The sequence below is a fragment of the Melospiza melodia genome, chromosome 27 (assembly GCF_035770615.1).
Source record: "Melospiza melodia melodia isolate bMelMel2 chromosome 27, bMelMel2.pri, whole genome shotgun sequence".
Taxonomy (NCBI): Eukaryota; Metazoa; Chordata; class Aves; order Passeriformes; family Passerellidae; genus Melospiza; species Melospiza melodia.
The window spans coordinates 6,262,598-6,282,106 of record NC_086220.1 but is presented as its reverse complement, the minus strand read 5'-3'; the positions used below and the strand labels follow the sequence as shown (position 1 = coordinate 6,282,106).

Below are 19,509 nucleotides of genomic sequence, written 5' to 3'. Positions count from 1 at the left end.
TGCTCTGGAGCTCTTGCTCAGCAATGGATTGATTCTCCCAAAGCCCCTCAGAGTGCTGCTCCTATGTGCCATCCTGCACTGCAATCAAAGCTGAGAAAGATGTTTTATTCCTTCCCATGCTGTCACTTGTGTTGTCCTCAGGAGCAGATTTGACTGTCACATTTGATTTCACAAACACTATGCAGGCATCTCTTCAGCCAGTCACAAACTTGGCAGCACCCTGCAGATGGCATGGGAAAGGCAGCCCCAGCTCAGTGGTGCTTTTGTAACCATTACTGGACACAGAAATCTCCCACCTCCTTCACCCTCCATCCTCCCTCCCATCTCCATCAGCTCAGCTTTGAAGGGACTTCAGGGACCATGGCTCTCACCATCACTTCAGCCCTGAAATATGTGTTAGTATGAAGGTAGCTGAGCCACCCATGGGCTGGCTGAAAGGCACAGATTCACTGAAAAGATTCAGAGCAAGCAAGATCCAGAAAATTATTAGAAAAATGAATAAATTTATATGCCAAAGATTATTGAATGTGAAGAACCCAAAGTTCTGTGACTCAGGACACCCCTGGAAGCAGACAACAGGGAAACATATTCATTATTTTCATGTTCCTCCCCAACAGCTGGGCTATGGGTACAGCTAGGATGCTGAGGAGACAGAAACCTCAGCTGCACCTACAGTGCCTTCTCCTCTGTTCCTTTTCTTCTCTCCTGCATCACTGCATCTTTTGTGCTTCTCAAACTTCCATTATTCCCAGATATTTAGCACACAGTAAAAGCTCTTCTCAGACTTCTCTTCCACATTGTCACTTGACTCTTGAACTTGCTCCCCTCTTCATCTGGCCACTATAAATTTTACCTTTCAAGCACAATGCTACTCCCTCCACCCTCCTCTGGAATGCTTGTGCTGAAAATTGGGTCAGTGCCATCAACCCCAGTTCCTGCTGCTGTTTTCACTCCCTTGTCCCATCCTGGTACCTTCTGCTTGTCTCTGGTTGGGCTCACTGTGTTCAGTGCCCTACTTCTGCTTGTATGTGGTGGTGCACTGGGGAATTTCTTGCTGGTTGATGTTATGGAAGCTGGAAGTCCTCATGGGTTCATACAGCAGCAATTAGAAACATTCATGGGAGAAAAACCCCTCAAGGTTATTCCTACAGGGACCCACTCCTAGTTCAGCAAGACCACTTGAGAGAAAACTTGCAGGTTGGAAGAATCCTTTGATCTGCATGGTTGAACACTTCTGTTGCTCTCCTTCCCTTTTTATTATCTTCTTGAGCTCCTTTATTGTCCTGTCACAAACACTTGTCCAGGTGAAACAGGGCTGACACTGCACATCTGACAAGTGCCACACTGCAAAGTGGCTACACACCCAAAATCACACACAATCCTTCATCCAGCAGCACCTACAGAGCTGGGAAAGGCCTGCCTGGTACAATACACTTAATAAGATTAACTTCAAGTATTCATAACCATCTTTGAATCATTCTGCTGATTAGGCACAGGCACCTCTAACCTTCACATTCTCCCTAATATTATACCCAAGAGCCACATGGCTACAAACATATCCCTGCTGGCATTAAATTTATGGAGTGTTGTTTGTTTCTCTGCATCCTGTCTGATACAGGGCACATTCCATTCTCCTAACAGAGTAGAAGGACATCTGAGTCAGCTTTGCAGGAAAACTCCTTTGATTGCTGTGAGTTTTTCTGGCTAAAAGATCAGCTCAGGCACTCAGAGGTTTCCATGTAGATCCCTACAAACCCTGCAGAAAACTGGGATTAACCAAAGGTCCTCCCCAAAAAAAAAATCAAGCTCATGAACTCTGTAGCACAGACAACTGGCTACTCTTGTGACTTCCTCCCTGGAAGAATTCACAATTAAGTTTGTAAGTGCTAAAAGGAAAGTTTTTCAGCTCTTACAGCTGCCACAGGAACAGCCTGAGGAGCTGCCATAGCTATTGGACTGCTGCAGCTCCCAATCCATCCATTTTCTGCCTTGGACAAAAATGAAAGGCCAGGCAGGCACCCAGCCTGTGTGTGGTACCTGTGCAGCCAAAATGTAATCTGCTAGAGCTGTGCATTCAATACAAAAACATTCATGCATTCCCCACAGATAAAAAAGTCTGCAGCACTGTCAGATAATCACCCAGCTGATCCCAGTGTGTCAGGCCAGGTGGATGAATGGGCTCCTGGAGACTGCACTGTCATCAGCAACCAAGAAGAGCATTAGGGTTCACCTGGACCAGAACATAAACCTGGCTTAGGGCTGTCTGTCTGTCGGTTTCTCGGCTGTTTCAATGCCCTGGAAAGGCCCGGGGTGGCCTTGGGCAGCCCATGCTTCAAAGGATAAGGAGAGGCTTCAGGTTTTTTCTCGGTCTCGGTGTTTATTAATTGTTTATCTAAAAGATTTTCTCTCAGCCCGACAGAGGTCTGCCCAGCAGCCAGCCATGAGCACACTGAGAGCCCCCGGGGCGGTCACTTATCTTTATACTCAAAGTTACGTATACAATATTTATCAATTTTCCCCGATACCTTTTACCCTTATTGACCAGTACACCTTTAGTAATAACCAATCCCAAAGTGCCAACATCACCACAGAAGATGGAGGCCAAGAAGAAGAAGAAGAAGGACAGGACACGCCCCAATTCCTCCATCTTACTTCTTTAGTGCCCCCTGTACAGAAATCCTAAACCCTGTGTTTCACACTCTAATTAACTTATCCCTTCACCATTCACCCAGTGAAATCCTCCCATCCTCATACAGGTGTCGTCTCCCGTGCAGGATCAAAGTCCAGCCACCAGACACTTCTGGCAACATTCCAGGACTCCCGAGCCCCCCAAGGGTGGTCTCGGTCACTCTGCACATCAGTCCTGAGGTGCTGAGATCCCACATCTCTCCTTGGTGCCAACCCCTGCCCTTTTAAACCTGCTTTGCCTCCAAACATGACTGACCTTGTCTGGGAAGATCCAGGCCAAGCCATGCCAAGAACTGGGCAAACATAAGGCAGCACTGATGTGGTCAGGACTGTCCCCACTGCTTAGCAGGGAAGATCTTTTGGGAACAGCTCACACTGTCACCTTTAACTCCATTTCAGAAAGGTGCCCTGTCCTCTCTGCACACCTTGCTCTGCACTTCTTCCTGCTCTGTGCATCCAGGATTTTGTTCTGAGCAGGTCCACAGACCCTCAGACTGCTGGCATGGCAGCACAAGGAAATAAAATGTGACCTGAAATAAAAATGATCATTCATATTTCACTAAGTGTCTAAATTTTAATTTTCCATTAATCTTTACTAACAGCCCTGTAACTCAAAAATTCTAAGCAGACATCTAAGACTAATTACTCTGATAAAATTCAATATTCAAGAATAAACCCAATTTTAACTTCTGTCTTGTAGGTCAACTTTATAAATCATCAGCATTGCTATCCATGCACTAAACAGAACAGCCCTATAGCTAGAAAGAAACATGATCATCAGAAATCTCCCAAATCAGTAGAATTTTACCCCAAATCTCTGCAGAGCTGCTCTTGCTGAGGGGATCCCTCTTCAGGGCAGGCTGCTGTTCCCTTGATTTGGCTGGGAGAAGCTTGCCCTGGCCTGGCTAACACATCCAAATCCACATCTTGCCCTGCTTAGTGCAGATGCAGACTAAACTGCTGGCAGGTTTTCAGGACCCTGCCCTGGGATAGATGGACAGCAGCACTTCTGCAGGCAGCTCACAGCCTGGCCTGCCCTGTGTTTGCAGCCAAAATGCAAAGAGCTGAACAAAGTCTGCAATTAGCAACAATTCAGATTTGTGGAAGGGCCCCTGAGGAGGCCAAGGAATCTGATTCAGGTTACAGGTGCCACTGCTGCTGCTCCTGGAGCAAACCAGGGGTTGGACTTGAGCTGTAAACTCCCAGTGAGAGGCTGTGTGTCAGAGTGGCACATGCTGGAGCTCACTGCAGCTGTGCCACTCTGCAGCTTTTGGACAAACATTGTCCCCCAATAATGATGTTTCAAGACTGGCATTGTTTATGGCAGTAAAACCCCAACAGCTGGATCACTGTGTTGAGGGCAATGGGGAAAGCCAGTCTGTCAATGTGGTGCTTCTTGAGCCGTGTTCTGGGAATTCTCCTCTTCTTCTCACATTTAGGCATCAGGATGTAGGATGTAGAGATGTGGGAGAGACCAGCAGCACCCTTCAGTTCAGCAGCCTGGGGAGCAGCAGGGCTAACAGTGCTGCCATGAAAAGCCCAGGAGGAAGCTGTCAGCCATTAGAAATGCCTCTGGCATAAAGGCATAACCCAGCTGGGGTTACAGCAGCAGCATCACTTCCAGCTTGAGGCAAAACTTCTGGCTGCAATTCATGAAATCCACATGCTCTGGAGCAAGACACCGGGTGCTGTTACCATCAGCAGCTCAGGGGGCTTGGCCACCCTGCAGGAGCAGCAGGCAGGCAAGCCAGGGCACCTTCCATCAGCAGGTACCCACGCAGAGCAGAGCAGAGCAGAGCAGAGCAGAGCAGGCTCTGACTCACAGGCAGGGCAGCCAAGGCCTGGCTGCTTCTCCCCAGTCACATGAACTGGGTGGACCAGCATCTCACAGGCACCTGCACAGGAAAGTGAGGGCTGGCTGGGTAATCACACACCCTGAGTAATCTCCACATCCTCCAAGGCCACCCAATACAAACAGTTGGTAACTCTGTCCCTGTTAGTGTTTGCTGTACCACAAATACCAGTATAACAAGCAGCTTTTCTTTCCTCTCTCAGCTCCCAACCTGCAGCTTTTTTGTTCACTGGCAAGGGTGAAGTCAAATGAAAGGAAGTATTCAGGAACTTAAAAATGTCTTATAAATCACTCTTAAATATGATTTGCTCAATGAGGACAGAAGATCCTAAGAGTTGTCTTTGTGCTCAATTTATTGCTGAAAACACCCTCAGGTGGCAAAAAAGTAAATAAAATAACATTTACAAACAGGAACATGCTGCCTTGTAGCTGTGGGGACTTTAACCTCAAAATTAACCCTCCATGGACAATGGGGAGACTCCAAGATGGTGTTATAACACTGGGCAGCTCTGCCACTGAAAATTGAAAGCTTTGATGGATTTATGGATGGAATATATTCACTTGCAGGCTGAGCCTCTCAAAATGACAACAGGCATTTCACACACAGACATTCAGCATTGTGCCAGGGCAAACAGGACACAAAGCTGAGGGCACCTGATGTTCTCCATAAGCCAGAGGTCCAAGGTCTGGGAACTCTGGCTGGGGCATTCAGCAGTCATTGTTGGGATTCTCCTCAATGCAGAAAGAGAGAGCAGAGAGATACCTGGCCTCTGCTCCTTCTTTCCAAAAACGGGCCAGAGTAATTCCCCATTTGCTTGGGGAAAAGTGTCTCCTCAGTGCTTGGGGATAAAGTGTCTCCTTTGACTAGGGAGGGCACTGAAACAGCACAACAGCTGTGACAACCCAGAGAGACCATTCCAGCACCCAGGTGCCTCCTTCAGCAGGCAGCTGAGTTGTTTGGGGTCAGAAGTGTGGCACAGGATTTCCATCAGGAAGGTCCTGAGCCACACTTCTTCCACAGACAAGGCTGAATAACATCAGCAACATCAAAGCTCTTCCTTGTCAATAGGACACGAAAGGGTTAAAGATGCCACTCCACTCATGACTATTATGGGAAAACTTTGTTCCAAATTCTCCATTTCATGCTGCTAGAACACCAACAATCTTGAATTACTTTGTATTAAACAAGGCAGTTAAGTCCACTGGTTATCCAAGGTTGTCGACCACTGGACAAACAGACACAAATTCTGCTCCTGGAGCACAGGTTCTCCTGCAAGATGCTAATGACAAAATCTGCATTACACAAGATGCTAATGACAAAATCTGCAGGCTTAATGCCAAGCATTAATTTATCTGAATCCTATCCTAAATGAAGATCAGAGCCAAGAGGGCATATGCTTTTCTAGCAGCACGTTTAAGAAGTGGAGAGTGAGAAATGGAGCACGAAGCAAAAATGGCAGCAGAGGATTCATTCCCTCCAGGACACTGTGCTCACTTGCATTGTTATTTACATGTTTTTTTTCCCCTTGTACTCCCTGGGCTGAAGGAAGGAAGGATGTTTCATAGGAAGGAAGCACTGGTGTGGCTGTACTGAGACAGGACCTCACTGCTTCCCCCACCCCATGCTGCTCCTTTCTACAGAGGAGGGAAAGAGCAGGAAATTCACATTTTCTCTCTCATCTTAGTTAGAGTAAGGGGAGAAAGCTAATCTCAGTCCAGCTCTGATTTCAAACAAGGTTAGTGTCCAAAGCTGGGTTGCTCAGGACTGCATTAAGCTGTGAAAATCTCCAGGGTCAGAAATGCCCCAACCCCTCAGGCCTTGTTTCCTGTCAGAACAATCTCAGGGAGAAAATTATTTTCCTTTATGTTCAGTCAGAATTTACCACGCTGCCACTTTCTGCACCTGGGATGGGGCAATACCCAGCATCAGCTCAGAGTGGTGGATGAATGCATTGAGAGCAGCCCTGCAGGGACAGACTTGGGGGTGTTGGTGGACAAAAAATTGGACATGACCCAGAAATGTGAGCTTGTAGCCTAGAAAGCCAACAATGGTCCTTGGCTGCATCAAAAAAAAATATGGCCAGCAGGTCAAGGGAAGTGATTTTCCCACTGTGCTCTCATGAGAGCCCACCTGGAGCACTACATCTGGAGTTCTGGTGTCCACAGAAAAACTACAGGGGGTTCACAAGAGGCCACAAAAAAAGAGTCAAGGACTGTAATAATTTTGTGAAGAAGGGCTGAGAGAGTTGGGGTTGCTCAGTCCAGAAAAGAGGAGACTCTGGGGAGCCTTTCAATATCTAAAGAGGGTTTATAAGAAAGACACAGACTTTTTACCATGCATTGTGCTGATGGGATGTGGGCACTGGTTTCAAACTAAGAGAGGAGGTTGTGATTGGATATTGGGAAGAAATTTTTCCCTGTGAAGGTGGTGAGTCACTGGCACAAGTTGCCCAAAAGAGCTGTGGATGCCCCATCCCTGCAAGTGTCCAAGGTCAAACTGGATGGAGCTTTAGATAACCTGTCATAGTGAAATATCCATCTGAACCTCATGACACTACAGACAGCATCTCAGCAGCACTGAGCAGAAAAGAGAAATCTTCTCTTGATCTGCCTCACAGGCACTCACTGCCATGCTGCCATTGCTGTGCTGAGCCTGTCCAGCTTGCTGCTGCCACTCTTGCTTTGCAGAGAGAGATGCTCTGTGTGCCCCACCAGCTCACACACAGCTGGGCTGCACAGCAAGGACTGTGCTGAACTCTCAGCCACATGCCCCAGCAGTTGCAGCAGTCACTAGAGGCACACAGGGCAGAGATTACTAAAATAAGAAAAAAGGAAAAAAAAAAAAAAAAAGAGAGAACCCACCCAGCTTTGCAAATCAGCTCAAGGCGTAGGCAGCTGAGGAAAAGTGAATGGAGATGTGTGTGTGAGGACTTGGGAGAGTGCTCCTGGTGTAAGGCAGGCAGAGAAAGGCAGCAGAGAATGGGGCAGGAGGGAAATGAGGGGCAGGTGACCCAGAGCCAGGGAGTGCCACCTGGCAGTGAGCAGGGCACAGCTGCTTCCCTGCACTCAGCAGTGGCTGCTTCTCTCTGCCTGCACCTCCAGGCAGCCTCAGCCCAGCTCCTGCACACCAGCAGCCTTCTGTTTGTGCTCTGCAGAGTTCACCCCACAGAGCCTCCCCAGCTTCCCACCAGGGCTAGAAAGGAGTTCCCCACCTCCACTGCAGCATTGCTCCTGCAGTCACCTTCACACACAGCTCCCCAAAGCACTGCTGATACTCACTGCTCCCTTCACAGCCCCTCTGACAGTGATTACAGACAAAAGGGAAAAATCTATTCCAAACTGAGCTTCTTGCTTCCATGCTCTGCCCAATGCATAAAAGGTAACATTCAGAGAATTTTTAAACATGCAGGCAGTTTACAATATATTAACAGCCAAAACTCACACAGAAACAACACCCACATTACACAGGATGCCTTTATGCAAGGACATTAGTCATACTGAGCAACATTAAAAACAATCCCAAAGAGCAGCTATACAGAATAGGATGCAGACAGAAGAGTGAGAGACTTCATTAGGAATTCACAACTGCTTCAAGTTCAAATTCTCACCACAAAGCAGTACTACTAGTTATTTATTATCATCCAGGAATTATTGTTTTCCAGTAAAAACAGACATATTTCCAAATGATTCACACTACCTGAGAAATTAATGTGTTTGCAGCTCTGTTCCAGATCCTAGGTCAGGAATCTCCATTCTATTCCAGTAAATTCCACTAAGATATCACATGTAACAACAAGTTCTTGAAGAAGTTTCATCAGATTTTCCCTTTAAGGTAACCCACTGCACTCCCACGTGAGGCACAGGCACCTCAAAGGCACAAGAGCAGAAAGTGCTGCAGTGGAATCAGATGATCAGCACCACCTTGGAGCCTCTGCAGCCTCGGAAACACATCCTGTGATTTTCAAATCAATCCAGAGGGGAAGACAAACCAGTGCTGAAACCTTAAGAGCCAGCTAATGCTTATAGAAGCAATTTTAATGAATGCAATCCTGAGAATGAACGTGGCTGACAGATTTTGCTGCAACACGTAGGGAGGGTGCAGCACTGCAGCAAAAGCTGTCACTCCCATCGTGCAGAGCTGTGCTGCATGCAGCAGGGGTGGCAGGGCTGACGACACCAACCCTCAGAACCCCCCTGGCACAACCAGCCTTGCTGCACAGCCCAGAGCTGCCCTTCTGCAAGTCCTGCATTGCATGCAGCAGCAGGGGAAAACATGAAAAGGAAGGTAAAGAGAGGTACATTCGAGGTAAAGAGAAACATTCTTGAGCTAATTAAAGAGTCGCTCGAGCTCATGTTCATCGTGATCAGTCACGCAGAAAGACATTTTCAGCTTAGCATGAAGCTTCCATTTTTAGAGGTCAATTAGAACACTGCAACACTCACACGAGGAGCAGGAACACGGGCCCTGCCATGTCACACAGCAACATGCCCCCTCTTTTGCTCCCACACCCCCTTCACCCACCCTGCAGGTAAAGTAGCACTTCCAGTGCAGGGTGCTTGCTGTCACCCGCTCCAGGACCTCAGGGGACACGGAGCAGTCACTGGGAGGATCTGCTGTCACCCACTCCAGGACCTCAGGGGACATGGAGCAGTCACTGGGAGGATCTGCTGTCACCAGCACCCTCAGGGGACATGGAGCAGGCACTGGGAGGATCTGCTGTCACCAGCTCCAGGACCTCAGGGGACATGGAGCAGGCACTGGGAGGATCTGCTGTCACCAGCACCCTCAGGGGACATGGAGCAGTCACTGGGAGGATCTGCTGTCACCAGCACCCTCAGGGGACATGGAGCAGTCACTGGGAGGATCTGCTGTCACCAGCACCCTCAGGGGACATGGAGCAGGCACTGGGAGGATCTGCTGTCACCAGCTCCAGGACCTCAGGGGACATGGAGCAGGCACTGGGAGGATCTGCTGTCACCAGCACCCTCAGGGGACATGGAGCAGTCACTGGGAGGATCTGCTGTCACCCACTCCCTCAGGGGACATGGGGCAGTCACTGGGAGGATCTGCTGTCACCAGCTCCAGGACCCTCAGGAGACATGGAGCAGTCACTGGGAGGATCTGCTGTCACCTGCTCCAGGACCTCAGGGGACACGGAGCAGTCACTGGGAGGATCTGCTGTCACCAGCACCCTCAGGGGACATGGAGCAGGCACTGGGATGACCTGATAGACATTGCCCACTGGTGCCAGAGTGGGAGAGCTGCTGTCTGGAGCAGAGGTGATGTGTGTCACCAGACTGCACCTCCCTCAGCTGCCCCACAGGGCTGCTGTGCCACGGCACAGGTCAGGCAGCCCTCTCACATCACCTGCCTGCAGCCACAGATGCTTTCCTACTGCACAGCCTGACACATGAGCCCCGAGCTCCAGTGGTTTTGTAATATTAACCACCAAAGCTGAATCCTACCAGGGTAAGAAAGCCTTGGTTCTCATCTCCTGCTGCTCTGCTTTCTCAGAGGCATGCAGGGCACAATCAAGGATGGCTACAACACTGTTTGCAAAGGGTCTGAATGAAATCAGTGCTACTGCTTCTGAGCCAAACAATCACAAACACACACAGGGGTTGTTGTGGCAAAAAAAAAAATCTTATTTAGATCAACACCCCCACCCCCTCCCCCTCCTCCAGGCATCAAGTTTGCAAGTTGAAATCACAAACCTCAAAACTGGCTGAGTTAATGAGTTAATTCAATACTAAGTAAGGTTTGATACTATGGCCTGGGCAGTACAGCAGGTCAAACTATGACTTAAAAACCAATTAGCTAAGTAAATTCAGAACTATAAATGTTTACATGCAGGGGCTTGTCCACCCAGTACTGATTAAAAATCCTTAAAGCTTTCCACTTTGTGACTTGAAGCAGCTAAACCACCACATTCCCCACAAAGCAGGGCAGACAGCAAGGAGGGATGAGGAATTATCCACAGCTGACAGCGCATGTCCCCCATTTCCTCATCCTGGAGCACTCAGAAGCAGACATGGAAGCATGGAACCAGGCCAGACTGCCTGTGCCTGCAGCCAGGGGAGGGCAGTGAGCATGGCTGGGCTGTGGACAGCCCTGACACACAGGGCAGGGCAGCATGACAGCTATCACACTGCAGCAGCCATACAGAAGTTTCCAGCTCACACAAAGTATTCACACACGTGGGACTGGTGCACTTTGCTGGCCCGTGTTCAATGGAGCTGCAGATGACAGGACTCTGAAGTTACTTTTTGAAGAGGACATTGAGGTTTGCTCTGACAAACAGGGCCAAAAAGATTGGGACTTAATAAATGTAGAAAATTTTCCACTGAAGTCCTCTTAATATGATGTCTCTACTCCTCTGCCCAAGCCTGGGCAGCACTTTGTGTGAGCAGGAATTTTGCAAAGGTATGAAAGCATGGTGGTGACAGAGACCTCAACACAGACACCAATGCTTAAATGCTCAAGGGATGCTATTACTGCACAAGTGACCTCACAGACTTTGGACCAGATCCTCAAACTTAAGTTTTATAGTCATTTTCAGGTGGCCCTGCACTGTGCCTGCCTCCTTCTAGCCTCATGCTCCCCTCCCCTGGCCAGAGTAAAGCAGCCCTGCAGCCAGGCTGGGAATCTGGCAGGGCTAAAGGGATTGGGGGGAGGCTGATGGTTAATTTTCACCCAGATCAACTCTCTGAACACGGCTACGTGGAGTTTTTGTCAGCTGGGGTAGGCTAGAAAGGGCACTTGGAGGAGAAGGCATTAGGACAAGGGGGAAGGCAAACCCACCTCCTGCAGGCACAGTGCCCACCTGCACTGATGCAGCTCTTGCCAGATCCACGGCTGGAGAGGATGTGAGAACCCATCTCTCCTCCAGCCTGGCAAGAGCAAGCAGCCACTCTCACCCGCCCACAGGCACACTGAAATAAACTTACAGCTTCTGGGTTCTTACACTTCATACCTGTGCATTGGCAACTTTGTTCCTAAGGAAAGAAGTGATACATTTCATTCCTGGGTTATTGGGGTGGATCCTAAGGGGCTTCATTAGGAGAAGAGACAAGGCTGAAGAGTAGGCTGAGTGCTAAATACAACACTAAAACTCTCCTTTTTCTAAACACCCCCTTTCTCCTTTCAGCCCATCACTCACAGAGTGCATTCACCTTTAACTGTGTTTCTATGTGAAATTCAAATGTTCAGGAACACAAATGTTACATTCTCCGCACAATAAAAATATTCTCAGCTTTCTTTTACAGAAAAGGAAACGGAAACTGCCTGTGCACAGCATTCACACTTTTGTCATGCTCAGGTAAAGCTGAGTGCTGCACCTGCATATCCTACTCCACCCTGGTGAGGGTTAAAGCACACAGGGCTGAGGCATCTTACAAACCCTTATCTGCCCAGATTAGGGCCTCAGCAGGGGAACATCGCTGCCAAAACCTAACACACAAAAGCATTAAGGCCTAAATTGCCACATTCTGATGGCTGACATCCAATGCCACACTTTATGTTGGATCATTTCAGAAACACTGGTTTTCAGGCTGCTGAATCAAGCCAAACCTCACCGACTTCACAGGAATGGCATGCCTGGCATGCCTGCTCAGTCAGGGTGGTTATGAAGGCTCCTAAATCTGGACAGTTAAGGGCAAATGGTTTGTGGGTTTTCCACCAAGCTGATTCAGTCACCAGCTGTAAACCCTCAAATCCAGAGAGATGTGACTGCTCACAGAGTGTGCAGTGAGTGGCTGCAGTCACCACCAGGAGAAGGCTGCCAGCCCCTGCTACCCTGGCAAACAGATGAGCTTGGGCAGGGAGATTAATCACACCTTTGGTGGCTACCAGGGAAGAGGAGATCAAGTTAAAGGACTAAAGCACTCCAAAGATTCAGCCCATTGAAAGCAGAGAAAATAACAGTGTGGAAGGACAAAGTCAAGCACCAGGTTTGGGAATGTAAGAAGTGCTGGCAAGCAACACCTGCTCATCAGCTGCCACCAAGTATTTGAAAATATTCATGCTTTCTACTTCAAGTGTGCAAATACAAGCATTACCCAAGGCAAAAATCTGTACAGCAGGCCTTAGAGGTGTGAAGATGTATGTAACCATGCCACAACCATCACAACAAAGGTTCTCCATCCCATCACGTTTTAAAGGCTCCCATGATCTGCAGTCTACTATTTAGTATAAAACATATTACTGCTACAAATCATCACCCTCATGGGAATCTTCCAATAAAAACGACCTCCTAAAGACATTATATGCTTCATTTTAGTGCAACAATTGTATCAAAGTTGTCCTTCTTTGTCATTTCGCTCATTTATGAAAAATTCCCATGAGGAAAGAGGCCTCTGGTTCCACACCAACTGCAGCCCAGGGTGGGAAGGAAAGCCCATGGAGAACATGCACAGCCTCAGAATCCCCGAGTACAATATTCTGGTAAGGTCATGCTCAAAGATGTAATCACCAATACAAAATAATGTGGCCTAGATTGCAAGGCATACGGGCTTTTAAATATTATCATTTCTTGAGAGTTCTCTTTTTTTAACACGAGTTATTTTTGCCTACAGTTCCTAGCCTCGTATTAAATAAAGAAAATCAGTAACTTCCTCTCAGTTGGGCAATTTTCAGAACACAGAGACAGCCAGAAGGCTGGCGAAAAGTCTGCACTCCTGTAACTTATTTCTGCTTCTTAGGAAGTCAACATCGGTCAGATTGGCCTGTACTGGCGTGCAGAAACTTTATTATTTCATAGCATTGTGAGGAAGCTGAGGGTGAAAAACTACTTAGATCAGGAGATGCAGGGGTTGGTTAATGGGGACCTCCTGACTACTCTTGAATTGTGCTGCTCTCCCACACTGCCTTTACCCCAACTCATTCCTCTACCAGGAACTTTCAGACTCATATCCAAAAGAAACACAGCAATCAGCTCTCCACGTCCTTCTCCTCCTTGCAGGGCTACAGAGGGCTGAGCACTGAGTAGCTCCAAGGGCGCAGGCACGACGCTGCTGAGAGGGTCCCATGTCTAGGAGGGGTCCCTTGGCGTGTCAGGGACTTTGTGCGGTCCTTACCGCTGCAGAGCCGATACAAAGGAGGAATTACACTCCTCTAAGCGCCGCAAAGCAGCCACAGAGCACGCTGTCCCTGCCGAAACGTGCCAGCCGGTACTGGCTGCACAGAGCGACCAGGGCACGGAGCTGCCGGTTCCGTCCTCGCACAGACTGTAACGCTGGGGAACGACGCCTCCCCGCAATGTCCCGCAGGTCAGCAGATGCATACCTCTGCCATGAGGCTGTAGGCATGTGGGAAGTTACTGCATTTTTTCCCCCCTCTAAACACGGAATGCCACAGACCACTCCAGGTTGTAAAATTCCCCCCTTCCCACTGTCATCACCCACCCCGGCAATAGGCTCGCTAAAGCAACAGCCCCGACACACGCGGCAGCGGTGAGCGCTCCTTCCCTTCCCCCGGTTTTTGTAGAATATTTTAACAGAATTTACGCACCAGTTAAAGCCTAACCCCACCGCACCTAACTCAAACTGGGATGGTAACTTTAACTTGCGTTTAATTGGTTTAAAGGCTTCAGATGTAGCATTACAAAGGGGGAAAAAATGCAGATAGGCAATGAAAGCGCAATCACCAAGGACAACAAGCAAAGGTTTGCTGTGCCACTGGCTTCACATGCCAGCACATGGGACACCTGACAAAGCCAAATGAGGGAAGTTTCAGAAATTTCCAAAAGAGGCAAAAAAAAAAGTTTTACAATGCTCCCTTAATTAACTCCCTCACGACGGGGGAGCAAAGAAGAACGAAGTGATTAACAAAGTCAGAGCATCAGAAAAGCGTATATATAAAAGAACGTTATTAATTACATTATAAACGTGGGCGGGCTGGGAAAGAAGGGGGAACTCAGGAAAAATAAGCAACAGGAAAGGGAGTATGTGGCCGCAGCAAGGAAAAAAAATGGTTATCCACAGAAAACGCGTTAAGCGCCTGGAAACCTCCAAAACCTCAACCAAGCCACAGCCAATGGAGTTAGGAACTTCCTTGCGGGCAGCTCGCTAGAGCGAGGAGCGGTGGGACCGTGCCCTTCCCGGGCGGGGACGGGGCCGATCTCCGCTCAGGAAAGCGGCTGTTCCGGTCCCGTCGGAAGGAGCCCGACGGCGGCTCCATTTCCGAGCGGGAGCCGAGGCCCCGGCGGGCGCCTCAGGGCCGGGTCTCCCGCGGGGGGTCCCCGCCGCCGCCAACACCGCGGGCAACCCGGCCTTGAGGCAGCGGCACGGGAAGGGACGGGAAAGGCGGCGGCGGCGGTCAAAGACAAAGCGGATGCCTCAAATTCCTCCCCGCCCCGCCGGTCTGCGGCACCCCCCGCCCTCCGCCCCTTCACCGCGCACCTCTGCCTACCTGGGCAGCAGGAGCGGCCAGGCTTCACTCCCTCCCAGCCCGGGCTTGGGCAGCCGCAGCCCGCGAGGGGCTCCGGGGCTCGGGCGGCGGGTGCGGGCGCTGACAATGAGGGGAGGGACGCGGTACCGGGCGGTGCTTGACGTCACGGTGAGCGGGCGGGGGCTGGCGGCCCGGCCCGGCCGCCGTGCGGCTCCGCGGCGCCCGCCCCCGGCCCTGAGAGGGCGGGCAGGCCCCGGCCGCCATTTTGGGGGGGCTGAGGGCGCTCGGGGCAGGGAGGGGAAAGGAAAGGAAAGTTTCCGCAAGGCCCCGGCGCGGAGCTGGGCGCGGTTGGTGTGGCGGATGGGAGCAGCGGAGGAGTTACGGTGGCTGATCTCACGGTGGGTTCGTGCTCCGGAGCCTGCCGGACAGCCCGTTCTCCGGACCCGGCCCGGGGCTGCCGCTGCATTGGGGCTTTGGTGTCGGGGCAGGCAGTGCCGGTCCCGGCTCGTTAAAAGCCCGTGCGAGGTGACACAGCGAGGTTTTACCTCCTCTCCCGCCGCATTCCCCCTTTAGTGCCATCTCTTGGAGAGTGTGAGACTTGGTGGTCCATCCAGCTGTGGTTGCTTCCATCTCTGGTATCTGCAGCCCGGGATGCCGAGATGGGATCAGAGACAAGAGACATCCCCCATCACTTACAGGGAAAAGTTGAAAAGTTGCTCGCGGTGTGGCTGAGCGGTGAGCAGAGCCCCGGCACTGCGGGGACGCGGTGAAGGACCCCGGGGGCTGCCCGGTGCTCTGTGAGCATCGCGCTGCCCGTGCCCGGCTGAGTCCCCGGCAGACGCGGGCAGAGGCCGGTGAGCAATTCCAGCCTCCCGGGCAGGCAGCGAGACCGGACAGGCTCGGAACCCACTGGGCATTGAGGGGACATGTGGGGAAAAGGGGAGCTGCCTCCTCACCTTGTAACATCCCTCATTCCACTTTCTGTACTTTTGTCTGCACCTCCCACTGACTGCTAAGTCCTCATCATTAAAAATATTAAATAAAAAAATTGCGTTATCTTAGAGCAGCCAGAGCTTCCTTAGTTTTCCTCTACATCATTTCCTTTCCCTGGACAGAAATTTCCAAGTGTCTAACCTCACACCACTAAGCTTTTTTCTTTGAAATACCAGCCTGGTTTGAAATACAACCCTTGTTGCCACGGGCAGTGTGCCACCAGCTGCAGCGTGACACAGACCAGGCAGCTTGTCTCTCACTTGGATCCAGAGATTTGACATTTATCATTTCCTGGGTTTCCATTCACTCTCTTCCCCACCCAGCAGCTGGTTCAGTTGCCACCTTGGTGAGGGGCTTCTTTCTCCTCCTTTATCAGCTCAGCTCAGTTTGTTTTCTGTCACCTCCCTCCATCACTCATGCTGGGCGGGTCAGGGCTTCACCTCACACCTTGTGCTTTCCCTCCAGCAGCAGTTCAGCTCGCTGTGCCAGTGCTGCTGGCATCTGGTGGCACAGGAGGCTGAGGAGTGTCTCCCACTCCTCAGTGAGCATTTCCTCTTGTTTACACTGCTGCACAATGAGGACTCACCAAAGCCTGAGGCATGGTTGCAATGCTTATCTCTTGGATTGGAAGCGTGGGTGCTGGGTTTCCAAAACCCAAAACAGGATGCCAGCACCACTGGTAGAAAAATTTTCCCCCAGATGTCCCCACAATGACTGATAGAAAGGCTGCATAGTTCCAGGGGAGTGTGGTGTAAGTAATGTGGGCAGGTGTGACCAGAGATGATGAGCAAGGAGAGATGACAAACACAATAAAATCACAAATGATATGAGGAAGCAGCAGAAGCTGTCAGTGTGTCTGACAACAGAGGACCCATATGGGTGTAGTAGCTTTAAACAAATAAAAGGAACTCGTGCATCTTATGCACAGCTTAATAACGTGAGAAGTGGATGGCTCTAGGATGCCATGAACACCAGAGGTATGAGATTCTAAAGGGATTAGCCAAACTTACAGAGAACAGATTTCTCAGTGGTTTTTAAAAATGCCTATCTGAGTCATCTTCCAGTTCATGAAGTCCCTGAACTGACTCTTCAGCTATTCTTGCTATTCTGTACTCCCTCTGTTTGTATAGTGAATTTAAGTGAGGTGTCTGAGTTGATCTTGCTGCTGCTGATACATGTATGTCCCTACTAAAATTATTTCTGTGTATGCTGCTTCTTCTGCACCAGTTCTAGTATCTGTTCAGTTTATCAAACTGGCTGACAACTAACTCAGAGTCAATACTTCTCTGCCTCTAGTGAGTTGAATTAGCCCATGTTTTCTAAACCAGTGGTTCTTGCTCCTCTCTGCACACTAGAAATGGAGATTCTCCTGTTATTACCTGATTCCAGGTGTTCAGGTTTTAAGCATTTAGAAAATCAGAGTCATTATAAGATCCTAATATTTGTTTAATTAACAGCTGTCTAACAGCTCCTGACAGAGCTGGAGCCTTGGTTGTGCTAGAAGCCACACAGAGTTTAGGAACAGTATTACATTCACAGCAAGCAGGGAAAAAGAAACAGAATCATGCTTGTGTGGACAGAAGGGCTGCATGGCTTGATAGTCTCATATCATTGTCAGCAGTCTACATGGCAATGTAAGTTTTGTTGGGTTTGGGGTTTTGTGTGTCAGGCTGTTTCTTGTTCCTGGAATCAGCTGGGTGCCACCATGAGCCCCCACAGAAGCCTGCAGCCATGTCAAGGCGTGGCAACAAAGGCACTGAGAAGCCTGCAGCACATAAGAAACGGGTTGGTGTCTTGTTATTTTGTACTGCTGCCGTCTTCCTCCCAGTCAGAAAGCTAAAATATTCAGTCCAGTGAGAACACCATCTCCTCAAACCAAGGGTTTTCACATCCACCTTCACCAGCTGCAAAAGGAGCCAGAACCTGACACACCTGGAGAACACCAGGATGGGGAGTGGCAATTGCTGGAAATAATAAACAGGATTTACACACACTGTGAGTAGGGTTGGTCTGCATACTTCAGACATCTCCACTACTGATTCTTCTATACAAGTCTCATTTCAATCTTGCAACCTAGGTAATCAAATAATGTCATTAAAGTCAGTTGGTTTGAGAGGATGTTTCACCTCTTCCTGGAGCAGACATCTTAAAAATGTCAGCTAAATTAGGTCTGCACATGGAGCCAGAAGGAGTGCATTTAAGGATGCCAAGGGTGCTTGCCAATATAATTTCAAGATTGGCACCATAGCTACAGCTGTCTCTTCTAACATTTGTTCAAGGACTGGCAAGGTTTACTGCAGAGGGAGTTGTGAACTCAAAAAAGAAAAGCAGGGTACAGAGTAGTTTCCATGGTAGTTTAAAATTTGAAATTGTCTATCCATCATTTACTGCTATAGAATAGACAGGAAAGTACAAAGCCTCATATCTTCACAGTACCAAAGTACCTTTTGCAATAGAGTATCAGAGTGGTAAAAAATCATAATTGTCAAGGTAAGCATTCTGACACTGTGTTATAAAGTGTGTTCTGCAAAAATATTTCCATCATTTCATAGACTGATTACATACACAAAACAGGAAGAGGACTTTTGGCCTGTTTGTTTGTGAAGATGTGATCTGTTCCTCAATAGGGCTTCATATACTTAAGTAGTCTTACATATTGTTATTTTGTTCCTTTGTGCATTTTGTTCCTTTGTGCATTTATTCCTTTGTACTCCCCTGTTTTCAGACTGGTGAGCGTGGTGGGATTGCTTCAACCCACAGGCTTTCAATGGCCATATTTCTGTCACACAGCAAGGTTCAGGTTTGTCCTGGATCATGTTCCACATTCATTGTCCTGCCAGTTTCTGTCATGGTGACTCCTCCTTGCTGACACTCATCCTCTCCCCTGGTTGTAGGAATAACCTGCACTGGAATTTAAATGCAGGGTGCTGCAGTGAACACACATGCTTTGACATATATTTAGCTATTTATTCTGTTTTCAATAAATATGATATTGAATTATATTATAATATCATTGAAATAACTGATATTATAACATCATTGAAATAATTGATAATATTGATATTATAATATCATTGAAATAACTATCTTCTTGGACATATCAATATGTATTTCTATACAAACATAACATGTTTTAACTTATCTTTGTGCTCAATATTGCAAGAGCTTCACTGGAGAGGCACTGAGATATCACTCAGCCCTCATGTACCTTCTGTGAAATAAATTTGTGTGCTCTGGACTGCAATTCACAGAGCATTGTAAAACAAGGTAAATATGGACATTGATCTCTGTGACACAAGGGCCTCCTCCTTTCAACTCAGAGGCTGTGGGTGTTATTTAATTTATGATCATCTCTAGCAAGAGTTTTCATCTGCCAGTTCCATATCACTGTTTTTTCCCAATATAAATTACTGAGGCATGCTATGAAATATTTACTAACAATAAGAATGGTGTAATATTAGACCATGTGCCTTTTAAAATTAACCTATAATCTAACCAAAGAAAGGCCCTACTTTGTTTGCTCTTGAATTAAACAGTCTCAAAGAAGAGTGGTGGATCATCTTGCTTTGCTGTATCTCGCCATTCTGTT

The 19,509-nt window shown here is 48.6% G+C and overlaps 1 protein-coding gene across 3 annotated transcripts in view; it reads right to left on the bottom strand.

The window, feature by feature from the left end:
• The window catches only part of LUZP1 (leucine zipper protein 1), a 35,011-nt gene extending 19,973 nt beyond the window's left edge, over positions 1–15,038 (bottom strand). The window contains exons 1-2 of one of the 3 annotated variants that reach the window (XM_063177436.1): positions 14,949–15,020; positions 13,616–13,836 (exon numbers count right to left, since the gene is read on the bottom strand). The gene's annotated coding sequence lies outside the window, so the exon portion shown is untranslated. Of the gene's footprint in view, positions 1–8,237; positions 8,703–13,615; positions 13,837–14,948 lie in introns of those variants that run through there. The other 2 variants (XM_063177434.1, XM_063177435.1) reach the window with 2 other exon arrangements.
• Positions 15,039–19,509: the final 4,471 nt, after the last annotated feature.